This window comes from Nannospalax galili, unplaced genomic scaffold, assembly GCF_000622305.1.
Source record: "Nannospalax galili isolate Female #2095 unplaced genomic scaffold, S.galili_v1.0 scaffold87, whole genome shotgun sequence".
Classification (NCBI taxonomy): domain Eukaryota; kingdom Metazoa; phylum Chordata; class Mammalia; order Rodentia; family Spalacidae; genus Nannospalax; species Nannospalax galili.
The window spans coordinates 2070813-2084237 of NW_008360320.1; the positions used below are offsets into that span (position 1 = coordinate 2070813).

Here is a 13425-nt window from a genome sequence, read left to right on the forward strand (position 1 = left end):
CTCACTATGTAGACCAGGTTGACCTTGAACTCACAGAGTTCTGCCTGCCTCTGCCTCCCGAGTGCTGAGATTAAAGGTGTGTGCCACCACGCCAGGCTAAATTTTATTATTTTTTAAATGGTATGTGTATGAGTGTATCGCCTGCATGTATGTAAGTACACCCTTGCCTTGCAATGCCCATGGAGGCCAGAAGAGGGCATCAAAACCCTGGAACTGAAATTATGAAGGGTTATTAGCCGTCATTGGGTGCTGAGAACCAAATCTGGGTCTGCTGCAAGAGCAACCAGTGCTCTTAAAACTGCTGAGCAGTCTTTCTGCCCCCCCCATTAAAATATTTTTTAAATGAAAGAATAGATTTAAAATCTTAACTGTTCTGAATTCTTTTGTGGAGTCTTCCAAAATTTGTCATGTGTACTATAATAAGGACCACTGAACTGTAAAATTAATGAACCTAAGTGTTATAGCTAACAACTAACCCAGAATCAGGCAAGTAATACACTCAGACACGTAAAATAATAATAATAATAATAATAATAATAATAATAATAATAACAAATAATAAATAAAATATTTCTTTAAAAATCTAGACATTAGTTACCCATTTTTCTCTAGCTTCCTGACTTACTTGGTTTCTTCTTTGAGACAGAGTCTACTGGTCTGGTACTCACTCCATAGCCCAGGCTGCCTTGAACCTGTGACTGTCCAGGCATGTGCCACCATAGCTGGCTAGTTATCCATTATCCTACACTCTTTTCTTTTTGCCATTTCAGGAATGACTCTGTCTTCATTTCCCCATCCTAAGACAATGCCATACAGTTTGAATTTTTTAAACTTTTAGGTCCTGGAAGTTACTGTGCTGCAGTTTTAGCTGGTTCTACTGCAGCAGCCAAAGGTTTAAAGTCCATGTACTTTAGTAGCTTGAACATCAAGATAACATTTAACTGAATATTTATGGCATTATGTGTTTTGTTTTCTTTTTACAAGGCATAAAGATCCAGACTCTGCTGACAAGAAATTTCAAATAATTCAGTTTCTGTCACTGACCCTACTCCCACTGCAGTCCTCCCTTCCCCAGGGTCCAGTAGGCTGGCCAGGGTCAGCATGTGCTCCTCTTTTAAAATGCTGAGCTGAAAAGTGTCCTAACTCGAGCCCACCTTACCCTGTGCTTGCTAAACTTTCTTTGCTACAAGTGCCACTAGCTACACCTTTCCCCCAAGAGTGATAAAGGAATCAAATTCCTAAGGTATTATTTCATCCTCTGACTAAAAGAGAAATTACAATGTTAGCTCCACAGAATTCTTCATTAGAGAAAGGAAAGCTGGGCCTCTGACCTACACTCTTCTGAGAACCTAGCCTTTCCAGCAACCTGCTCCTGCTGACATTGTGTTGCCTAGAGACAAAGTAGGCATAGAGATGCTATTTGTGCAAGAGGCAGAGGCTTCTTAATGCTGTGGAGTGCTATCATTTTTCACTTGCTAGGAAACTGGACCTGTTTTCTGGCTCCTTTATAATCACACATGCAAAATTGTGAGATCTCTCCACTTCTCAGAGAAAGGCCTTCCTGTGTCTCTCTTCTGCAATTAGAAAAAAAAAAAAAAATCTCAGAAGCTTTTCCACTGTGTTAAAGTCTCAACTCATCCTATCTACTTCTGTAGCTGTGACTGAAAAAAATCTCTATCAGTGCAAGCTGACAAAACTCAGCTGCGCCAAGCATACTACATAGGCCACACCTAAGGCTCCATTTCTAGGTACCTTCTTTATCCTATAATACAGTGCCTTCTCTTAAAAAGAGAATTCAAGCAAAACTTAGCACAACATTTTTAATAAAATGGAAATCTGCTGGACAGGCTAATTCTGTACAACTGACAGGAACAAACAAAATCAACCTTTCGTGTCTGTGAGTTCCTCGTCAGTAGATTAACCTAACTGTAGATTTAAAAACTTAAGGGGAAAAAAAAACCCTTTCTATGTTAAATAAGGACAGACATTTTTCTTGTCATTATTCCTTAAACAATACAGTATAACAACTATTTACAGAAAATTTGTGATGTGATACTGGAGAGAAGGCTCAACAGTTAAGAGCATTTGTTGCCCTTCCAGAGGACCAGAGTTCAGATCCCAATATCCCTGCTGGGCAACTCACAACTACCTGTAACTCCAGCTCCAGGGCATCCAGTGCCTTCTTCTGGCCTCCTCATGTACTTGCACACACATGGCACATGCACATGGACACACACATATATTAAAATTAATCTTAAAAAAGGAATTTGCATTGTATTAGCAGTTATACATCTAGCGGTGGAGGGCACGAGTATGAAGCATTCAAAAGAATGTGTGTAGGTTAGATGCAAATGTTGCATTTCATACAAGAAACTTATTCATCCATGGATTTTGTCACCCAGTCAAGGATATCAAGGAATAACTGCATCTATCTGGCAGACCCAGCGTTTGCTTCAGATCCTTTATCTATTAACTGACTCAAGGACATTTGCTGCTTATTTATCTAAATTATCCTCTTTTAGGAATACTAATATTCAATGGTTAAGTGATTAACCTAAAATCTCATAGAAGAGTAAGGATACAGTGAGACTACAAAGCAATTTCCCTTAGTATACTTTATACATGTTTATATTTCAGGCCAGTATCTCTTACCATTAATCAATGAAGTATATGTTTTGAGAGTAAGTTAAAAACAAAACAGAACATATATGTATGAGATTGTGAAATAATAAAATAGGATAATATATTTAAAAAACAAGCATGGGGGGCTGGAGAGAAGGCTCAGCAGTTGAAAGCTCTGGCTGCTCTTGAAGAGGGCCCGGGTTCTTCAATTCCCAGCACCCACATGACAGCTGATAATCATCCATAACTCCACTTCCAGGGGATCCGACACCTTCTTCTGACCTCCTCGGGCATATTGCAACATAGGTATGCTTACCCATATGCAAGCAATATATTCATACACATAAAATAAAAATAATACACAAAGTATTAAAAAAGAAAGAAATAATATAATATGAAGTTGACCAACCAACCAAGTTAAAGCAATGAAAGGAAAAAAAAAAAAAGCATGGTAAGATGGTAAGGGTTAATACTCAGTAATACTCCTGGGTATTGGAGATGCGTGACTATTCTATAAATCACTTTAACACAGTATCTATTATTTTGATCAGGAACATATTATATACATTTATAGCTTTATTATTTATAGTTGTTTATGCCACATTATATTATCATTTTGGGACTCTAGAAATAGTCCCTTAGACAAGACATGGCCTGGCCTGGCTGGCAGATGAAGAAATTGTCACCAACTCTCTTTCATCCCTAAGCTGATCCTTTAGCATTATGAAATTGGACTTCTAGAATATTCTGGGTTGTTTTATAACAGTTCACTAAGCAACACCCTGGGAAGCAGAGATGAAAACAATGATCAGATCACAAGTGATGAGAAAATGCTGTATCACTCAAAGCAAATTTTTGGTATTTTTAAAACGTTTTTCCAGTCACAGTTCTTGGTTTAATTTCCTGGATTCAAACACATCATGTTGACAATTCCTCAAACCTTGTTCAAGTAGCAGATAATCGTATTGAACAGCAAATATTTTGTTTTCTGCATTTGATGTTCTAGTTAAATGAAGTGTGACATATTATCTGGGTGACAGGAAGTCTAAAATACATGGTGATATGTTTCTGTTCACTGGCAAGTGAAATGGCATCCATGCATTTGTTTATTTGTACCTTTCTTCCTGCTGAACAAAGGTCCTTGCTCAGTGTTGGGCAAGTTGTTGTAAGGATATCCTGGTCAGGATTGTATACAGTAAGAGCTGCCCTTCAGTGAGGCATCAGAATAGATCTGCTCTGAAAGGAGATATTAACAAGAGCTCCATTGTGCTAGTCTGGGAAAGTCATAGCACTTATTCACACATCCCTGTATTTACTTTTGCAGTCAGTGGGCTTCTATCTTGGTGTGACTGATGCAATGCAACCAGAGGCTTGAAACGGACTTACACATTTGGGATGTCACCTTGTCCTCTGTTGCTGCCATGGGGAAGCTTACAGGGGTTGGAGGGGCGGCTCAGTGACTGAGTACTAGCTGCTCTTGCAGCAGATCCAGGTTCAAATCCCAGTACTCATATGGTGGCTAACAAGCATCTCCAACTCCAGTTCCAGGCGATCCCAAACCACCTTCTGGCTTCCTCAGGCATTGAATTCATGTGGTACACTTATGTACATGCAAAAATAGGCAAATACAAAAACACTTATATACAGACAGAGCACTCATACACATAAAATAAAAATAAGCAAATAAACTCATGAACAAAAAGAACGCTTGCAAGGTATAGCTTGCTGACCTCAAAAAGGGGCTTGAAGTCAGAAGAAACAGATTAACTTCACAGATGCATGGATGAATTGTGCATCAGAGACTTGTGTGGTGCCAGTCAACAGGTGCCCCTTAGAAATGTGGAGAAATATAGATAGGATGAGCAGAAGTGCCTGTCAGGTCCCTTCTTACTCCAAAAACAAATACAAACATGAACTTGTAGCCATCCATGATACAGTGTAACGATGGCCATGTTGGATGATCCACTCACAGATCTCTTTGTCCCTCCCAGTTCCTCTACCCAGCAGACTCTGGACCCACTCTCAGAGATGGTGCAGTAAAACAGGAAAGCATCAGCAGTAGCCACATCTCCAGCACTGAGATACAAAGCATGGTTTCAGCCTCAAAAGTTTACAACTTAGCTGATAAAAATATTCCAATAAGCAAAGAGATCTTTTCTTCGGGGTAGCTTCCCCACCCCTAACGAAGTTTTTATTCTGCCTGATCATTTGGCTAAAAGATTTTAAGGAACCTTTGTTCTTACAAAAAAATTCAAACCCATGAACTGTTCTGTGTGTGAGTGGTTGGTGTTTGTGCTGTTACCAGCTTGAGTTCAGAAAGGGTCTTTTTAAATAAAGTCAGCAGAAGTCTGGTGGCCACAGTCAGTCACCTTTAGACCCCAGTCACTACAGCGAGGTGGAAGCCAAGCCAGAAAACACTGCTCCATCACCTCCTGCCCTAATTCACATGCTCGGGCACGGCAGCCCTGCCCATGTTACTTTGGTGGGATAGAATGCCTTCTTCCCTCTGTTTCCTTTGAACCAGTGTACCAGGGATGGTCTCTAACCACCAGGAGAGCAAGCACAGCACCAATCTCATAGATGAGACCACCCTCTAGAGTGAATACTTCCCACTGCCCCTGGCCTCTGAAGAAGGCCATGACAAAGAGCAGGCTTCACTTCATTAGGCAACATCACTGACACTACCTGACAGACATCCCACACACTGGTGATCTGAAAAGGTCACAGAACAGCACTTACCACACAAGTATCTTGGTGTCTGTGGAAGAAAGGACAGAAGGACTAGACAGAGCCAATTTTCTGGATAAGTGACCTGCCTAGACCTTGGACATCACCAGCAGCCCCACAAAGTGTTCTTGGTCAAAGCTGAGGAGGTAGCAAACCTCAAGCTTCCTATATTGTAGACCTTGGGAGTTATTTGGGAGGCTGCCCCTTCTAGATGCTGGGGGAAGGTAGCTGTTGTGCCTACTCCATCAGCAGCTGACAGCATTAACTGAAGGAGCCTGCCCCAGGGTGGCCTCACTGATTGTACTGTACAATCACCCATCTCAGCCAGAGGCATCTTGGGTTTTTCAAATCCCAAGTCCCACCATTTGGTGGAGGGGGCACTTGGGAATGGTCATGTCGAACTATAAATTGGGGTGAGGCAGTACCTGCTGTCCCAGGTTGGTGACTCAGTGATCTTAGGCCATAATGCTGGTTGTTGAGATGAGGGAGTGAGACTTTCCTACTGATGCTGCCATTTTTTTATGAAATGTCTCTGCTGTCACCAGAAACTGGAAGTTCATAGGAAAGGACAGAGCTAGAAACTAGCTCAGTATAGAGCACTTGCCTTGCATGAAGGTCCTTGGGTTCCATCCTCAGCACTGAAGGGGAAAAAAAAATCAGTCCTTGGGCTGGGGAAGTAGCTCAGCTGGTAGAGTGTTTGCCTAGCATGCATGGAGCCCTGGGTTGGATCTCTACCACCACATAAACGGGTGTTATGGTACATACCTATAATCCCAGAATTCAGGAAGTAAAGGCAGAAATTCAAGGTTATCCTAAGCTATATAGGAAGTTCAAAGCCAGCCTGGGCACATGAGATCTTGTATTAAAAAGAAACAACAAACAATCCAGTGAGGGAGGACTTTAGGGTTTGGCTCTGGAGGGGTGCAGAGCCCAGATTGGGAGCTAGAGGGCAAGCAGGGGGCACTCCTGGCCCCACCCAGCCTGGCTCTGGACACCACTCCTCAGTATTTACATAGCTACTGTCTTCTCTGTCAACTGTGCAGCTTTCCAAGAGCCTTCAGGGTAGGCAGGTCTCTGTCATGCACCAGGACTTGGTGCTGGTCCACCAGGAGAGAAGGCAGGGAGAGAAGGATCTGATGGATCCCATAAGCAAGTATGGCATCTCCTTCTTTGGCAACTCCTCACTGCAAGAGGTTGCCGAGTTTGGCCCCATCGGGGAGTTGCCCACACACCTCTGTCTACCACCAGAACTGAATCTCCTTACTAGTCTCTGTACAGTTCATGGGCTCCTTCCTCTGTCTCATATTCCCACACCCAGACCTCCGTTGTTTGATCAAATTTAGCAGGCTGCTTCAGCAATTCAGGGACCACGAGAATGTCGTGGAAGAACCGTAAAGAAACACGCAAACCCTCTGTCGCCTTTCATCTTCCAGTCAGAGATCAGAATCTTATCCAGGAATGGATAGAGCATGGCGTAGTAGAAATAGACTTTGGCATGTGATGCGCTGTCCCCTGGGAACACGTAGGCGGCCGCTAACACCGTGACATCAAACAGGCAGCTACAGAAGCTTACTGTTGTACACAACCATGTTAATGAATTTCTTGTTCAGCTCCTGGGCAATGGAATCGACAAGTTTCCTCCCAGACTGCCACGTGGGTAACCGCACGGTGTCCACCACTTCCACCAAGACAAACATGCGGGTCTGTGCTTGAGTTCACACACCAGCATCCGGCAGCCCCGAGGTTGCAGGTCCTCTGTGTGTCTTTTTTATTGTATATTTTTATTAAATTTTTGTGCACTTCATACAAAACGTCTTAATCATCTTTATAATCCCTCTACCATCTGCAATACCAAGAGCCCCCCACTGAATTTCGTGCATTCTGTCATATATATTAAGGCGTAAGGAGTCAAGCTTGTTAAAGACTTACATCAGCTTTATTGGAGAGCTGCTCAAAATGTGCATGTTTGGGTGCCATCCAAGAATCACTGAATGTAAAATCTCTAAGAGTTGGGACTAGAGATTCGTATGTTAGAAAGACTCTCCCAGAGTTCTAATGCCCTCTTCTTGGTTAAGATCCAACTGTTAAGAAGCAAATCAGATGTTACATTTGTGCCTAAGTGCAACAGAGTTTAGAGTGGGAGGTCAGTACAGGCAGTATTCCTTATGAAAGGCTAAGGAGGCAGAGTCGGAATGCTTCTTAGGAATCTTAGGATTTAGAATGATAGAGTATAGGAATGCACACAGAAAAATACATAAGCTCTGGTGTAAGGTTGGAATTTATATGGTGGGGGTAGAACAGAGATTGACTGATTTATGCATTTGTTCACTCATCACGCAATTGTTAGCACTTATATGTATCAAGCATGAACCTGAGTACTTTGCAAATACTGATGATCATAGCAGTCCCATGAGATGCATATTAATGCATGACTTCCTAGGACAAGTTTACTGTATGTTGCAGGTTTCCTCGCAGGTCCAGCCCATGAGGGACTGCAGGGAACGAGGGTTCTCCTGAGGTGGGGGTGAGCGGCCCAGAGTCAACACACAGACACTGGGAGTTGGGTGGAAGCAGGCACTAGGCGAGGTCCTGCACACTCCTTTATTGCTGGGAAGGGCAGGCCTTATATATCTCTCCCCCTGCCCCCAGTGTCCCATAAGCTGGTGTGTCGCTCCCTGATAGATCCCCTCATCCAGACTGCTCACGTCATCAGTCTCTAGGTCTGGGGCAGATTATGTTGGCTCTTTTGCAGAAGCGCAAGCTGTGCTCTCAAGGCTGAAGCTGTGTTCTCTAGTGCCGCCTGTGCTTAGGCCTGGCACTTCCTCTCCTACAACTGTACTTTACTGAATGATGTTGCTTGGAATTCTGTACTCAGTAGAAAAATTTTAAATGCCAAGAATAATTTCCCCTTGTAAACAATACCAAATTTTCTGTCTATTGTTCTAAAATTAGATAGTATTATTATTACTATTGTCACTACTATTTTTAAATATGTTTGGGTGTACAAAGGTACTACTTGCATATTAACTGTGATTGGAATTTTGCTGTAATGTAATACTAGGTTGAATGAGTCTGGGTTGTTTGTTAGTTTTCACAGTATTGGAGACTGAACCCAAGGGAAGTGCTGTACAACTGAGCTACACTTCCAACAGCAAATAAAATGGTCTGATTATAATAAATATCCTTGCTCCTGGAGAATATACATGTACTTATTCTATTTGCAAAGGCATGAATATAAAAGTCTTTCCTCCAATTAGTGAAAAAGATGCTGGGATTCTGTCTGGATAGAAGCATTCATAAGAAAGGTATCTAAGAAAGAGAGCTGGCACTGGCATCACATGAATCTGAAGAAATCCACTGGAGGCTTGATTTTTATCATTAAAATTTTACCAAAACTCTATGTATAATAAATATTTTATGAATGATATCTTTTCTTACTGAAGTAAAAGGAGGGTTGCTTTTTCCTGTAAATAAGTTCTGAAAACTACTTCCAACCTCCTGTATTTCACTCTGGAAATCTCTGAACAGGTTCTGTTGCATTAAGTCGCCTGCAAGTCTAGACATGCTTCATCCACATGTCTATGTTCCCCAGAATACCTTTCTAGCACTTGTAAGTCCATCTGCTGATTTCTAGTTCACAGGAAATATACAATAATAACAGAGTTCTGGGTTTATATATGCAGATAGAACTTACAAGTTCATCATGCTGGAATGATCAACTGTGAGGATCCACCAGATTTTTAGTAGATTTAATTATATTTACACTCACTTGACCAAACACCTCCCTAACATGATTTCATCCAGTAATCCATTTTGTTTTTTTATTTTTAAATTAATTACATTTATTTATTGTGTGTGTGTGTGTGTGTGTGTGTGTGTGTGTGTGCCTCCACACACATGTGTGGCGACCAGAGAATTGGTCTCTTCTTCCACCCTCTGGGACCCTGGGATTGAACTCAGTCATCAGGCATGGTGGGAAGTGTTTTCACACACTGAGCCATCTTGCAAGTCATCTATTTTCTGGTTTTTTTTTTTTAATTCATCTAACAAATGTTAAAGAGTATATGAATAAAACTGCAAGTTTTACTTCATAATAACTTGAGACAAGGTTGTTGAATGATAATCAAGGACTTCTTCCCCATGAACTATGTTTTGATATTGATTATCCAACCCCCTTCTCAGTATAGTATGGTGACTATAATTCCTACCAATGTATTATACATTTTATTAAACCTAAGAGACAGATGGATCCCTAAACAAAGAAATGATAAATGTTTTAAAAGGAGATGCTAATCATTGTGTGCATATATTGAATTATCACACTGATCTATAACTATGCAAAGTTATTATGTGTCAACTTAAAAATAAATAAAACAGTTGGGGAAAATGAAATTCATTCAAACTTAAAAAACAACAAAGCTTATAGTGGAAAATTGTGCTTGATTTTTATTTGCAGTCAGTTTGTTTCCTCTAGAGGATGCTATGCATATGAATAAAGATTGTTTGTATTGATTACTTGACCCTTATCTTCTTCTTTGTCCTGTGTGCTTACAGATCCATTCCTCATTCCTTTTCTGTTCTGTCAGGTGTCACGGGGAGCCTGACCCCATACAAGGCTTTGTTCCCAGGCTTGTGTGTGCTGCTTTCTGGCAGGGTTTGGTCTAAAGGGGCTACTGGCAGTTGACCTGTGAACAGGGGATGGAGGAGACAAATCAGGATATATTCCTTTCTTCCTTCCCAAGTTAGTAATTCTCATGGAAGTTGTTGTGAAGCCTCTGCCAAACAAGTATACCAGATGGCCTGGGCACTGGGCTCTGTGAACCACCTCTTTCTACTTGTTTTAACCCTTTACATCTAGGCTTAGTAGCTACTTCTTGCCACTGCTAATTGATTAGGTTTTCTCTGTTCATTTTCTGGCTTTTTACCCCTTATTTTACCTGCGATAGTAATTACCTATAGTGAATGTCCTCTGTTTGAAATATACAGTGGTTTCTGTTCCCAGATGTTAAATCATCTGCTCCCCCAAAGGGTTTGAAGCAGTTTCTAAAAAAGGCAAGGGTCATTAAACTGGAGGAAATTGAAATCTATGTAAAACAAGAATTAAATATGACTTTTGAAGGATAGCGAGATGGAAGTTTCTGAAATTTATAAATTAGGTTGTTTGCAATGAGAGTTTTGAATCTCAACTATTTCCCCCCTCAAACCTAAATATTTTGTGAATACCGTTTACCCAATTTTTATGAAGCAAGAAAATAGTAATGGAAGTAGGGGCTACAGGATATTCAGAGATTCTTTTGGTACTGGTGGTGCAGTACTGCACAACCAATGCCTATCACACATATATAGACACAGTTCACAAGCAACTACAAGTCTCACATGCAGCTCACCCTGGCAGCACACTCAGGCTCACAAGCAATCGCAGTCCCTGTCATTTCTTTTCAAAACAAACAAAAAAATCCAAGACGTACCATGTACCTTTACTAATGGGACTGTTATCAGGATAACCTTGACTCATTTTTAACTTCATTGGGTCGTTTACAACCTCTAATATGCTGTTTTAGTAAAACCATTAGCCCCAGCAAGGTAACAAGCAATCAAAGACTCAGAAACACAAAAGATGGAAATTCCTGCCCTGCCCTCACTGAAAACACATGCGCTTATCAGACTTGGTATTAGCTAACTTTTCTCACTGCTGTGAGCAAATACACTATAAAAAACAACCTATGAGAAGAGATATTTTGGCCCGCAAGCTAGGGCACATGGCTCCTCACGACCAGGAAGGCATTTGGGCTAGCCCAGCTCATATCCATGGTTCACATCTCAAGGATCAGAAAACAGACAAAAAGGAATGCCAGTGCTCAACTAGCTTTCTTCCTTTTCATTTTTTCTTAAATCCAGGCTCCAAAGGTTGGCACCACCCACATCCACACCAAGTGTCTGGAAATGCCTGCACAGACACAGTCAAAGTTGTGCCTCATTGCAACCCTAAGCTTTAGTTAGTCCAATCATGTTAAGTGCAAAACTGACCACACAGACCTGTTATATCACTTTTAACACATAGGTGCAGTTTGTATGATTTTGAACATTACCATGAAAATAAGCTAGACTGCACACTATATTACATATCAGTGGTCATGACTATGTGTGCATTCCACAGTAACAACATCTGGAAATGAAATGAACAATAGTGCTTTGCAAACTGTCAAAACATTGACATTCTTTTGAGACTTTAAACAGATTAATTATATCGATTATATGACTAGTAAGTTCCAGACTCACTGGATAAATATCTACAATGAATGAGTATGAAACATCTGTTTATATTTCCATAAAGAAGAATAAATTTTTAAAAAGTGGGTTGATGTAATTGTATAATCATGAATAAATACTAAATTCCATTTTTGGAATTGTTGACCAGAGAGATCCCATAGAGTCTCAAACAATACTGGCTATTGCCACTGCAATTGGTTATGAACCAGAACTTGATGGTAAGACCCTAATGCTGAAGACACTACATACCTGAGTTGCAGAACAAACAAAGTGAAATCAAACGGTACTGACCTCGAAGCTTCATCTCTCCTGTCTGGCTTTCATAGTGCTAGAAGGTGCTATGCACATTACTGGCAGAAAAAAGGCAATCATCAAACTTACCCAGCTGTAACTCTATGAGCCATAAGAACAATGCTTGGCAAAATATGCCCACTGGTATAGTAGTGGCATGAATGTTAGGAGAGCAACCAATCATTTTCTAATTAGATTTAAGGCCCACTTCACAAAATGGAGTCCATTCTCATATGGTATCAGGGCTGCGAATCTGTGACTCGACAAGTCACAAGCCACAGGGGGAGAACCTACTACTATCATTTTGTTAAATAGGTACAGTATTAAACAGACTCAATACACATAGATGAGTGCATCTCTTGGCTCTCACCACAGAAAATTCTCATAACAGGTGGTGATTAACAGAGACCCCCCCAAACTGGTAAATGTGCAGAGAATAAGAGATTGCAGAGTGCTCAATCCTAGATTAGATACTTATATCACACCCTCTCCTCCCAAGGTTCAGAGATTATCACAGAAGAAGGGGATGGAAAGATTGCAAGAGACAGAGTTGATAGATGAATACAAGGAAACTTTGTTGTCTGGACACTACAGGGCAGTGGCACCTATGAACAAATGGCCCTTATGACAACATGCACAAGACCTGTGCAAACCCAAGTCAGACAGGGACCCACCTTGGAAGAGGGAGATGGGCAGGAAGCTCCAGCCCTAGCTAAGGATATATTGGCAATTCATAGATAATGTCAGTTTTCCTTGCTGGTGTGGTGGCCTTGTAGGTTGGGCAGACTCTAAAGGATAGACCCACACCCAAGAGCGTTTAGGAAACACAGATTAATTGACCTTATAAGACAAATAATAACAGAGGACATAAACTTGGGAGTGATAACGTGTAGGTGGAAAGGAGGTAGAAGGTCTGAATATGACCAAAATGCATTGAATCAATAAAAATATTTTTAAAATAAAGGTAAGAGTATTTTAAGTATAAAAAATTTAAGTATAAAAGTCTAGGTCCCAAAGGCTCAGGAAAAGAATACAATTTTAGTACTCCAACTGCTTACTGTAGGTGTCAGATACATAAAGTCACTGTCATAAGCTCAATCTTCATTGCATTAACACTATTGCAAAGACTAACACTAGGTAGAGTCCACTGTCTCAAACAGCCTTAGGGAACAGACAAGGAAGTCAGAAACAGAGAGAATGTGTGTCTCAACATGAGCACATCCCAGCCAATGAAGAGATACCCTGATTTCAGGAGTTGCTGAGAACTACCTGAATTTTTTCCTCTTGTAATATAAGATACAGCATTAAGAGAAGAAGTTCTCACAGTTCTCTATGATTTCATTAAGGTGAAAGTTCCATGAGAGTAAAAATATTTCTATTTTACTCACTTCTCATCCACCCCTCACAAGATGTCCAATGAATATAATAATACTGTCATTCTAATGTTAATGTCTCAAGTGTTTAATGACAATATAAATTGCTGATTTATTAAGGACATCATTTAAGGGGCTGAAG

At 40.8% G+C, this 13425-nt stretch overlaps 1 pseudogene; it reads right to left on the minus strand.

The window, feature by feature from the left end:
- Nucleotides 1-6406: 6406 nt before the first annotated feature.
- Nucleotides 6407-7046, minus strand: LOC103727350 (annotated as a pseudogene).
- Between the last annotated feature and the right edge of the window lie 6379 nt (nt 7047-13425).